The sequence below is a fragment of the Etheostoma spectabile genome, chromosome 1 (genome assembly GCF_008692095.1).
Source record: "Etheostoma spectabile isolate EspeVRDwgs_2016 chromosome 1, UIUC_Espe_1.0, whole genome shotgun sequence".
In the NCBI taxonomy this organism is placed as follows: domain Eukaryota; kingdom Metazoa; phylum Chordata; class Actinopteri; order Perciformes; family Percidae; genus Etheostoma; species Etheostoma spectabile.
Window position 1 is genome coordinate 21,784,034 of NC_045733.1, and position 9,480 is coordinate 21,793,513.

A 9,480-nucleotide genomic window follows, 5' to 3' on the forward strand; every position below is an offset into this window, starting at 1 on the left:
TTGCTGCAGTGCAGAGAGTGGAAAAATCTAGATGTGCAAAAAATGTGTTCCCCAATAGTGCCAGTGAGCAAGGAATTTGAGTTGCTGGAGTAAACACACACTCTCTCTCACACACACACACACACACACACACACACACACACGCAGAGGACATACACAGATGTCCATAGACACATGACAGCTACCCAAAATAGTTAGTTCATTAAAAAGTAGACATATTCTTTGTCAATTTCCGTTGCGGGGATTAGTCGGGAAAAATTGTAATGGAATTTATTATAACCAGAAAAATAAAAACGTTCATCATAATGAAGACATTGCAACAAAGTTAAGAAGTTTTGAGTGCCCTTCTTCACCAGAACTAAAACAATATGCAGTCATTTCTGTGATTTACTGGATTTAAAAATCAAATTGAGATTGCGTAGCCATAAAATAGATCTAGTCATTATTATCATGGGGAGATATAAGGACGCGAGAGTTCCATTCTCGTACAGCTGCGGTACAGCTTTCATCTCGATGTGATTGCTCAATCGCATGTTTATCATCCATGACATTGGCGAAATGTTTCTTTCTCAGAGTCACCTCATAAAACCCTCATTTACAAAAGTTTAGCCGAGATTAGTCCATTAGCCAAATTACCTAGCCAAGCAGTTGATTTCCGAACGCAGTGTCTTCAATCTGCAGCACAGCATGGGACCTTGCTCTGAGAGGAAATAAGAGGGAGAGGGAGAGTCAAGGGGAAGAAGCTCGGAGTAAGCTGGGAAATCGCTCAGGCTGGGGAAAAAAAATCCTCTGAGCTTATTGCTTATAATGTCAGCTACCTTCATAAAGACCAGAGCAACTCGGCCCTGACCCCGCGTCCCGCTCGTACTTAATTGAGATGGGGTACAAGTTCATTCGGAGTGTCCTCAACAGCCGGGGGTAAATATCCGAATGAAGCTGAGTGTATGGACATGCGACATGGAGCCCAGTCCCCTCTCTGATTAGGAGTCTGATTCCTCACTCCACGGCTAAAGAGGGAGGAGACTCTTGAAAGGGGTTTCTTAAGGGCTCTCTTAAGAAGATTCCTCAGGTTGGTTGCCCTCATATTAGATCAATAACTCATTCTTTTTGCAGAGGCACATTCATCGTGTTGCAAAACTCTCTACTCAGTCTGCCCTTTTTTTACTTTTTTATTATCACTCAGGCTGAGGGTACAGATTGAAAGGCATTAATTCAGAAGTACAATTACTCAATTTTCTTTTCCCCCAACTCGTTCCCTCATCCCGCTCTGCTTTTTGGGACAGGTCTGGTGTCTAAACTAAGGCTTGACCTCCTATCTGAATAAGTTAATGCAACAGCCTGTTTGTGGGGAGAGAAATGGAGGGGAAGCCTGTATCAGTTCCATACAGTTGGCTCTGGGGAGAATGTGATTCCTTTTCATCTGTCACTCTCAAGGTGTCATTCTCCACCCCAGGTTGTTATCGCCACGCAGGGCCTGACAGCTTCAAGCCGCTTCCTCAAAGGGGGAAAAAAGGAAAAAGAACGTTGCAAAGCTCGACGATGAATGCATTTGGAAGGAGACGAAAATGACATATCGTTGGGCACAGACGTGGATTGATGCTGCATTACACACCATTCTAATAAACAAAGAGAGCCAAAGCACAATGTTTGTTTTGTGTAATTCAAGGGTATTTTTTGGATTAGTTTGTACCCATTGTAATACTTATAATAACGGGCTGTCATGCATTAGAAAGCCAATGTAAACAAAGCCATGCAAAGGATGAGTTTTCCATTATGCTGTGGCAAGATACTGCGTTTAGCCCCCAGTGGTGGAATGTAACTAAGTACATTTACTGTACTTGAATACTGCACTTAAGGACAACTTTGAGGTACTTTGATGTACTCCGCTACATTTCAAAGATAAATATTGGGCTTTTTACTCCACAACAATCATCTAACAGCTTTGGTTACTAGTTACTTTAGTTACTCCAGAGTATTTTTACAATGTGGTGTTAGTACTTTTCCTTAAAGGTCCAGCGTGTAAGCGTTTAGTTGTTCATTATCAAAATCTGTGTTCACAAACTTTCATGAATATTTACCAATGATATCAGTTCCAAGTATTCCTATTGGTTTGAAATTTTACATTTTCATTCACATGACCTGGGCTAGATATTCCGTATTCATGCGTCATCTTGGAATAGGTTAGCCAGTAGGGGACATACAGGACGTACTGCTCCGTCTTTCGCATTTTCGCTGTCACATGATAAACTCGCAGGTGCTGCTAATGCTGCTAATGGCTATTGTCGCTTCCCAGCCCCGACAGCTTTGAAGAGTCCATTAAAATCCAGATTTCAGGAACAGAAGTCTTCTTCTTTGCCCAGAAAAAGGATATTGAAAAGAGCAAGTGTGAAGGCTACCGTAGCTGTAATACGTACTTTGAACTGCATGGCGCGAGAGAGTTAATTGCGACGTATCTCAACGCTAGATGAGAGAGATTCCTACACATTGGACCTTTGAGAAAATGATCAGAAAACTTCTTAGCTGCCGTGTGCAAGAGCAGCAGCAGCAGCAGTATGAGAGCACCGCTGAGCCGAGCAGCCATCTCAAGCCAAGAGCAGAATTTAATCAAAGCATAAGAATGCACAGAAAATGTATAACAAATAACTGTAATTCATTTAAGAACTCCACGCTGTTTTCATAAGATCCCTGTGAACATTTGCAACACCATTAAACCAGCACTAACTGATTCTTTTTGTTGGCACCTTTAGAAGAGTGTAAATAAGCTGTAAACGCAACACCTACATATTAGCACCTTTTAATGATATGGAGATTGTTTTAGCAAGTAGCTGCACATTTACACAGCCAGCAGAGACAGAGAAACAGCATGTATTCACTTCCTGGATTGATCAGGTGTCTCCACAAATTCTGTCCACATCCTCTGTCTCTGTGCTGGCGTTCTAACCACTGGTGGATTTCTGAGGACTGTGGTTAGCTGGTCCTCAGATCTCTGCAGGGTAAGTCCAGACAGCTAGCTAGACTATTTGTCCAATCTGAGGACTATGGTTACCTGGTCCTCAGATCTCTGTGGGGTAAATCCAGACAGCTAGCTAGACTATCTGTCCAATCTGAGGACTATGGTTACCTGGTCCTCAGATCTCTGAGGGGTAAATCCAGACAGCTAGCCAGACTATCTGTCCAATCTGAGGACTATGGTTACCTGGTCCTCAGATCTCTGCAGGGTAAATCCAGACAGCTAGCTAGACAATCTGTCCAATCTGAGTTTTCTGTTTGCAACTAAAACTGCTTTTGAACGTACACATGTTCCACCAAAACCAGTTCCTTCCTGAGATTATTTCGCAGAGGCCCCATGGCTGTAGACAGCTGTGATTGGTTTAAAGAATTGCCAATAAACCACAGCATGTTTCTCTCATCCTGGAATGCTGTGTGGAATCATCCACTATGGAGGAAGAAGGGTGGCAGTGCAGGACTATCCTTCTGATGAATTTTCACTGTCCTCGCTGTACCTGCTAAATACTCCACTTTTAACCGGCTATATTCTGTCTGCTGTTTGGTGTTGGGTATGTAGCATACAGTGGGTTTAGAGCTCTTTTTGTTGGAAACAGCTCCCTGTTTAGGCTGAATATGACATCCTCAGAGCGTCAAGCGTGAGGATGTAATGATGACAGTAAAGTTGCGGGCAGGAAAACCTAAAAAATCAGCTGAAAAATGCTGCATATCTCCTGAGAGCTGAGGGGCACAGCAGAGTAGGGTGACAGTTCTCTATTGGTTTAACAATGCCATAAAAAATATTGACCATATCTGCTTTAAATGTGCAGGTTGTGGAATGAAAATATTCATTTGCACTAGAGAATATCTGTATGAGGCCCTTTTTTTTAAAAACATACAGCCTCGGCTCATCAATTCCCAGATACTTTTCATTGATATATGTCATCTCATTAAACTTATGGAACATTTTTTATTCACAAAGTCCACCTCATCTGCCGCAAAGGCTGTGCAGATAAAAGTGCAATACATTGCATCAATCCTGTGAATTAATTCCAGCACACTGAATATGCAACACAGTGCATTTATTATTGATAACTACAGTCAACTAATGTAAGCCACCTATAATGTAATTGTAGTCTGCTTTTATAAAATGCAACAGACATGTGTTATACCTGTGATCATCGGGGTGAACAAAGTGTGTCCCTTGTACTTTCTGATAATAATTCAATAGTACGCCTCCGCTGTCCTGTTAATTAGTCATTTGTTTGCAGGCAATGTTTTGGTACACATCAAGGAGAATTCTTTTACATCTGAATAACGCAGCCTTTATATAACCTTCTCCACCGCGGCCTTAGTTAGCACAATGATAATGTACCCAGTTAAAAAGTGAGCCATCACTGTCAGTGATGGAGATTACAATGCACCTGCAGTGTCACAGCCTTCACTTTGAGCAGTAATGGTTGTTGCATTTCATCTTCCTTTCAATATTTAAGCAGAAAAGCAGTTTCTTTTAACTTTTGCATCTCCTTATTCTTTGCTTCACTTCCCAAAAAAAACCTGATTTTTGTGAACATTTTGCTCTCCTCAAGGTGTAAACAGGGATAAAAGAAAGCCATCTAACTACAGCGATTTGCCAATATTGGGGTGTACGTGGTTAAGACATATGCCCTACATTGTGAAAACCTTTTTGTTTCATTCCCTTAGAAACAGAGATTTAGCTTTGAGGGAAGCACGGCTCTAGGAGTGGTACTCTTGGGTCAGTCATTCCACTCCACTGTTGGTCCTGACTGAAGCTGAGTGTATGCAACATGGATCCCAGTCCCCTCTCTGATTAGGAGTCTGATTCCTCACTCCATGGCTAAAGAGGGAGGGGACATTTGAAAGGGGTTTCTTAAGGGCTCTCTTAAGAAGATGCCTCAGTTTGGTTGCCCTCGTATTAGATCAATAAGTCATTTCTTATCAACTATTGGATGAAGTGCCATGTCGTTTTGTACAAACATGTATTGTCCCAGTGGATGACACCTACTGATTTTGAGGATCCCCTGACTTTTCCTACAGCGCCACCACCATGAGGCTGACTGTTGCCAAGACAACCATTGGATGGATTGCCAAGGAATGTGGTACAAATTAGAAAGTGTCCAAACGAAGCTTCCTCAACCATTAGTTGCATTTGTAGACCCAACAAGATGGCCGCCCATGTTATGAGTATTAGAGCAAAAGGGAGGGAAAAAGCGGCTTGATTGCTTAATTAATGGGGTTGTTTTAAAATATGTAAAAAGATAAATGTTGGCGCAAAGACATTTTAACATCGCTCTCTTTTTATGGTGAGATTAACGTTCTTTTTGGCCCAGCAAACTTTGTAGTTTTTTTCACATGCTGTTGCAACAACAAGCAACATTAGAAAAACTACAATACCCACCGTATCTAGCTAGAACGGAAACAAAACAACAGGCATGTCGCACACACGGCCGTTTGGGCTCACAAGCCGGCTAAAGAGTAGTAACGTTACGTTTGGAGTGGATGGCGAGGGCGAGACGCCGAAATGGACGCCGATAAGATTCTGGAAGGAAAGTTCACTTTTTAAAAATTGACAAGACCTAAGTGATCTGTGTGTTTTGTCGTTATCGCAGCATGTCCAGTCTGAAATACCACTTGATGGCCAAGTACACAGCCCCCCCCCCCCTTCCCCCCCTTGTCAAGGTATTTTTTCTTTCACCCTTTTATTGATGGACAGTGTTACATTGTTTGAGAGATTATTTTCTCCAAGTGAGAATGTTAGTGTGAAATTGAACACTACAGTAGGCTATATGCTGGGGGGGGGGGTCTTGAACACTGCAGTAGGCTATATGCTGGGGGGGGGGGTCTTGAACACTACAGTAGGCCATGTGCCAATGTTGTTTTCAATACAAAAACATTTGCACAAACCAAGCCGATCCACTTTTCCATGTTGATGTGAGCATTAAAATGAGAAAAAATAATGGGCCAAAAAGACGTCAAGGGACATTTAGAATATTTAAAAATGTGTGATTAATTGTGAGTCAACTATGACATTAATGTGATTAATCGTGATTAAATATTTTAATCGTTTGACAGCACTAAGATAAACGCAGCTTTGACTATAAGACACCAACTGAAATTTTGGCTTATGTGTGTATATATAACATCAAACAACACATTAATCAAAAATACTCAATTCCACCCCAAAAACTAATTTTGAATTGTTTATGAATAGAATTATTAATGAAGTTTGGACCGGATCAGTCGACCCCAGATCATGACATTAGCCCTGTCTCTATTGGCCCATCTTCGGCCCTCTCATGTGACCCGTTGCTCAGACGAGAGAGCGCGTTGTTCAGCAGAGAATCCCCCCTCCGCCCTCCCTGACACATCCATTCCTTCTCCACATCTCTCTAGGAGAAGAAAAATAGAAACACACAGTGATGCGAGAAGTCCCCTGACACCCAGAGATTGTAATAATCTCTTCTCTTCTTTACATTTTTCGATTCCTAATACGCTGCTGCAAAAACAAATTTATGGTAATCCCCCCGTCGCATATCCATTGCTGTTGTCAAATCCACATGAGGGCAGCCAAACATGCTTTTTCTCTCCGTTCTGTATTCGTAAGTATGGAAGCACAACAGCATTGTGCTCTATAATAATTACTTCAAGCACACTTTCATTCACATACTTTAGCAGCCCTATTTAGATTTGGGATTACCATATCACTACAGTGATTTGGAAGTTCACCTACAGTAATTCAACCTCTCCCTGGATCTGATGCCTAAATTCCTTATAAGTCCAAGATGAACACATGCTAATCTGGTTTGAAGTTCCCGGGATGTATGTACATATGTATAGCTCACATATTGGACTATGGTCTTAGTCACAGTCAGACGCTCGTAGACTCAGCATATGTGAGGGGGGGCTGTATGTTATTAATGAAGCCACGCTTCTGTTGGCTTGGCAGATTATGATTACAAGATCAATGTGTTCCTCTCAACTAACCACTGGCAGCCTGTGTGTGTGTGTGTGTGTGTGTGTGTGTGTGTGTGTGTGTGTGTGGTGTGGGGTGTGTGTTGTGTGTGTGTGTGTGTGTGTGTGTGTGTGTGTGTGTGTGTGTGAGAGAGCCTGTATAAAGGTTCTGTACAGCTCGAACAAATGACATATAATGTGTTTATTAGTGTCTTTTAAAGGTTCTTCAGAGGATTTTGTACATCCTTTATGTGCTAAGCTAACCTGCTACTAGCTCCAGCTACATATTTAGCTTACAGACATGAGAGATGAGGAGATTGATATCAATCTCCTCATCTGCGAGACTGTAAATCAGCATATTTCCCAAAACTTCACACTTCTTGAATATGATTTTGCACATTTACATATTACCATTGTAGTTCGTATGATACCGTTCGAAAACTTGTGCAGAACAATTAGTATGATATACTACAAAATTACGGCCACCAAGTCATGACATTGGCCTTTAGAGTTCAGTTTAGCTGACAAAAGGTGACTGCAAGCGGGATAGCGGTCACTGTGAGGTGAGAGACTTTTCAAAAAAATTAGCCAACAATAAGAGAACGTCATGCGGTGACGACAGTTTAAGCTCCAAATTACAAAAAAAACACAATTGTGGTTTTGGTTAAAACATCTGTCCCCCTAGACACAAATAACCATCTCCTGGGTGAAAGTTTTGTGTTTTCCCCTTAACTTTTCCCAGAACACGAACTCTGCTCCATCTAAAAAAAAGCCCTGTGTTTCGGGACCCATCCACCCTGTCCTCCTCCCTATGTGGATCTTCACAGTCTTTTACAGCGCCAGTCAATGGGTTGCATTCAGTAATAGGTGGAAAAAGAAAACATGGAATACATGTGAATTACAGTGCAGTACTTTTCCTAGCTATATGTACCAATAATGGTGCCTTGTTGAGGCCCTCGGCGCCTGATGCCGTCACACGTGGCACTCACGTGCACTAACATGCACGCTCTGACAGAGAAGCGCAGACACACACAGAGGTAGAGTAAATTCAATCTCTGCTCAAGAAGCCATTACCCCCACTATATATTGACGCAGCAAATAGTCGTTTACTGTTATATTAATTTTCTGAATATCGAGTACAGCCCCTTTATGTTTAAGTGCACGCTGCCAGTAATGGCACTTTGGAAGCTTCCAACTAGGGCGAAGCTATGTGCAGTTTGGCTACAGACGCCTCTGCTAATAGGTTTCATGTGAGTGGCCCTGCTGCTTCTCTCTAAAGGTAATATGTCACAGTCCAAGTCCCCCCCGGGCCGTGCGGTCTGTCTCACCACCATCCAGCCCCACTCCATCAAGTCGTCCCTCTGCACAGAATGGCCTCTGGGGGAGACGCCTGCACAGGAGTGTCTGAAAGTCTTTAGGTATTGCTAGGTAGAGGCTTTCATTGTGTGTACAACAAACGTGTGTGGTTAAAGAAGCCCTTTCCCTGCTTCTCAACTGCTCTCTGTTTTTTTTGCCTTGACTGTCAAGAACAATAAAAAGGCAAATGCATTCTTTCAGGAAGAACTTTTAATCAATGCAGTCCTAAATCAATTCAGCGGTTATCCTAATAAATGTATATTTTGTCATGCTGTGTATAACTGTTGCACATCTGCAACTAGTCTGTTCTCATTGAAATGTATCTCATTGTAAATCCTTTCAGGAAGACCTAACTCTTAATCAGTGCTCTACCTAACTCAGATCAGCTGTAGGAGGCGTTCACCTTCCTGCTAAACCAATCAGAATAGTTACACAAATTGCAACAGCCAATCAGAGTCACAACCCTGCTTTAAATCAGTTTCTCCCTTTGCTATCAGCTGTCATTGCAGGCAAAGAGTGCAACCCTCCACCCCCCCCCCCCTTCCACCTCCAGACCTCTACTCCAGCTGACCGGTCCGGAGCCTCCTTCGGTCTGGTCTTGGGGTTCCTTTGTCGCCACCACCGGTGTCTAGACTCCATTGGGGGGGTCTGGTGGTTCTCTTCCCCTATATATAGATATACAAAATATTCATATAACGATGGAGTCTAATCCACAAAGACTTTGTACATTTTATTTGAGCTGTACAATAAATCATATTTGCATATCTGCAAACATGTCTCTGCTGATTGAAATCAAATGGGTATTTATTTTAAGGGCTCACATTTAAGCCCATATGCTGCTTCGAGTTTTTTTTCTTCTTTTTCAGTATCTGGGAGCCTCTGTGCATCTAAATGTCATAATTAATCACTCTGATTCGGGATCAGTGACATTTAGAAGTTCACCACTAACCCCATATGTTCTGGCATTAATTTAGTGTCAATTTTGATGCCTAAATATCCAAGATCGTCTCTTGTAATGTGAGCCACAAAGTGAAGGTTTAATTGTACCTTATGTAAACCTATGATTGATGGACTATGGTAGGTTTGACAACCTCGATTTTACTGACAAGAAAACATTTTAGTTCTGTTCACTTTGATCTTTTTCGTAAGACTCAGAAAGAGAAGATG

The 9,480-nt window shown here is 42.0% G+C and overlaps 1 long non-coding RNA gene across 1 annotated transcript in view; it reads right to left on the reverse strand.

The window, feature by feature from the left end:
• LOC116689167 (uncharacterized) overlaps positions 1-2,074 on the reverse strand; it is a 16,751-nt gene extending 14,677 nt beyond the window's left edge. Inside the window, exon 1 of the long non-coding RNA XR_004331931.1 lies at positions 1,999-2,074. This is a non-coding gene — a long non-coding RNA (uncharacterized LOC116689167). The remainder of the gene's footprint in view (positions 1-1,998) is intronic.
• Between the last annotated feature and the right edge of the window lie 7,406 nt (positions 2,075-9,480).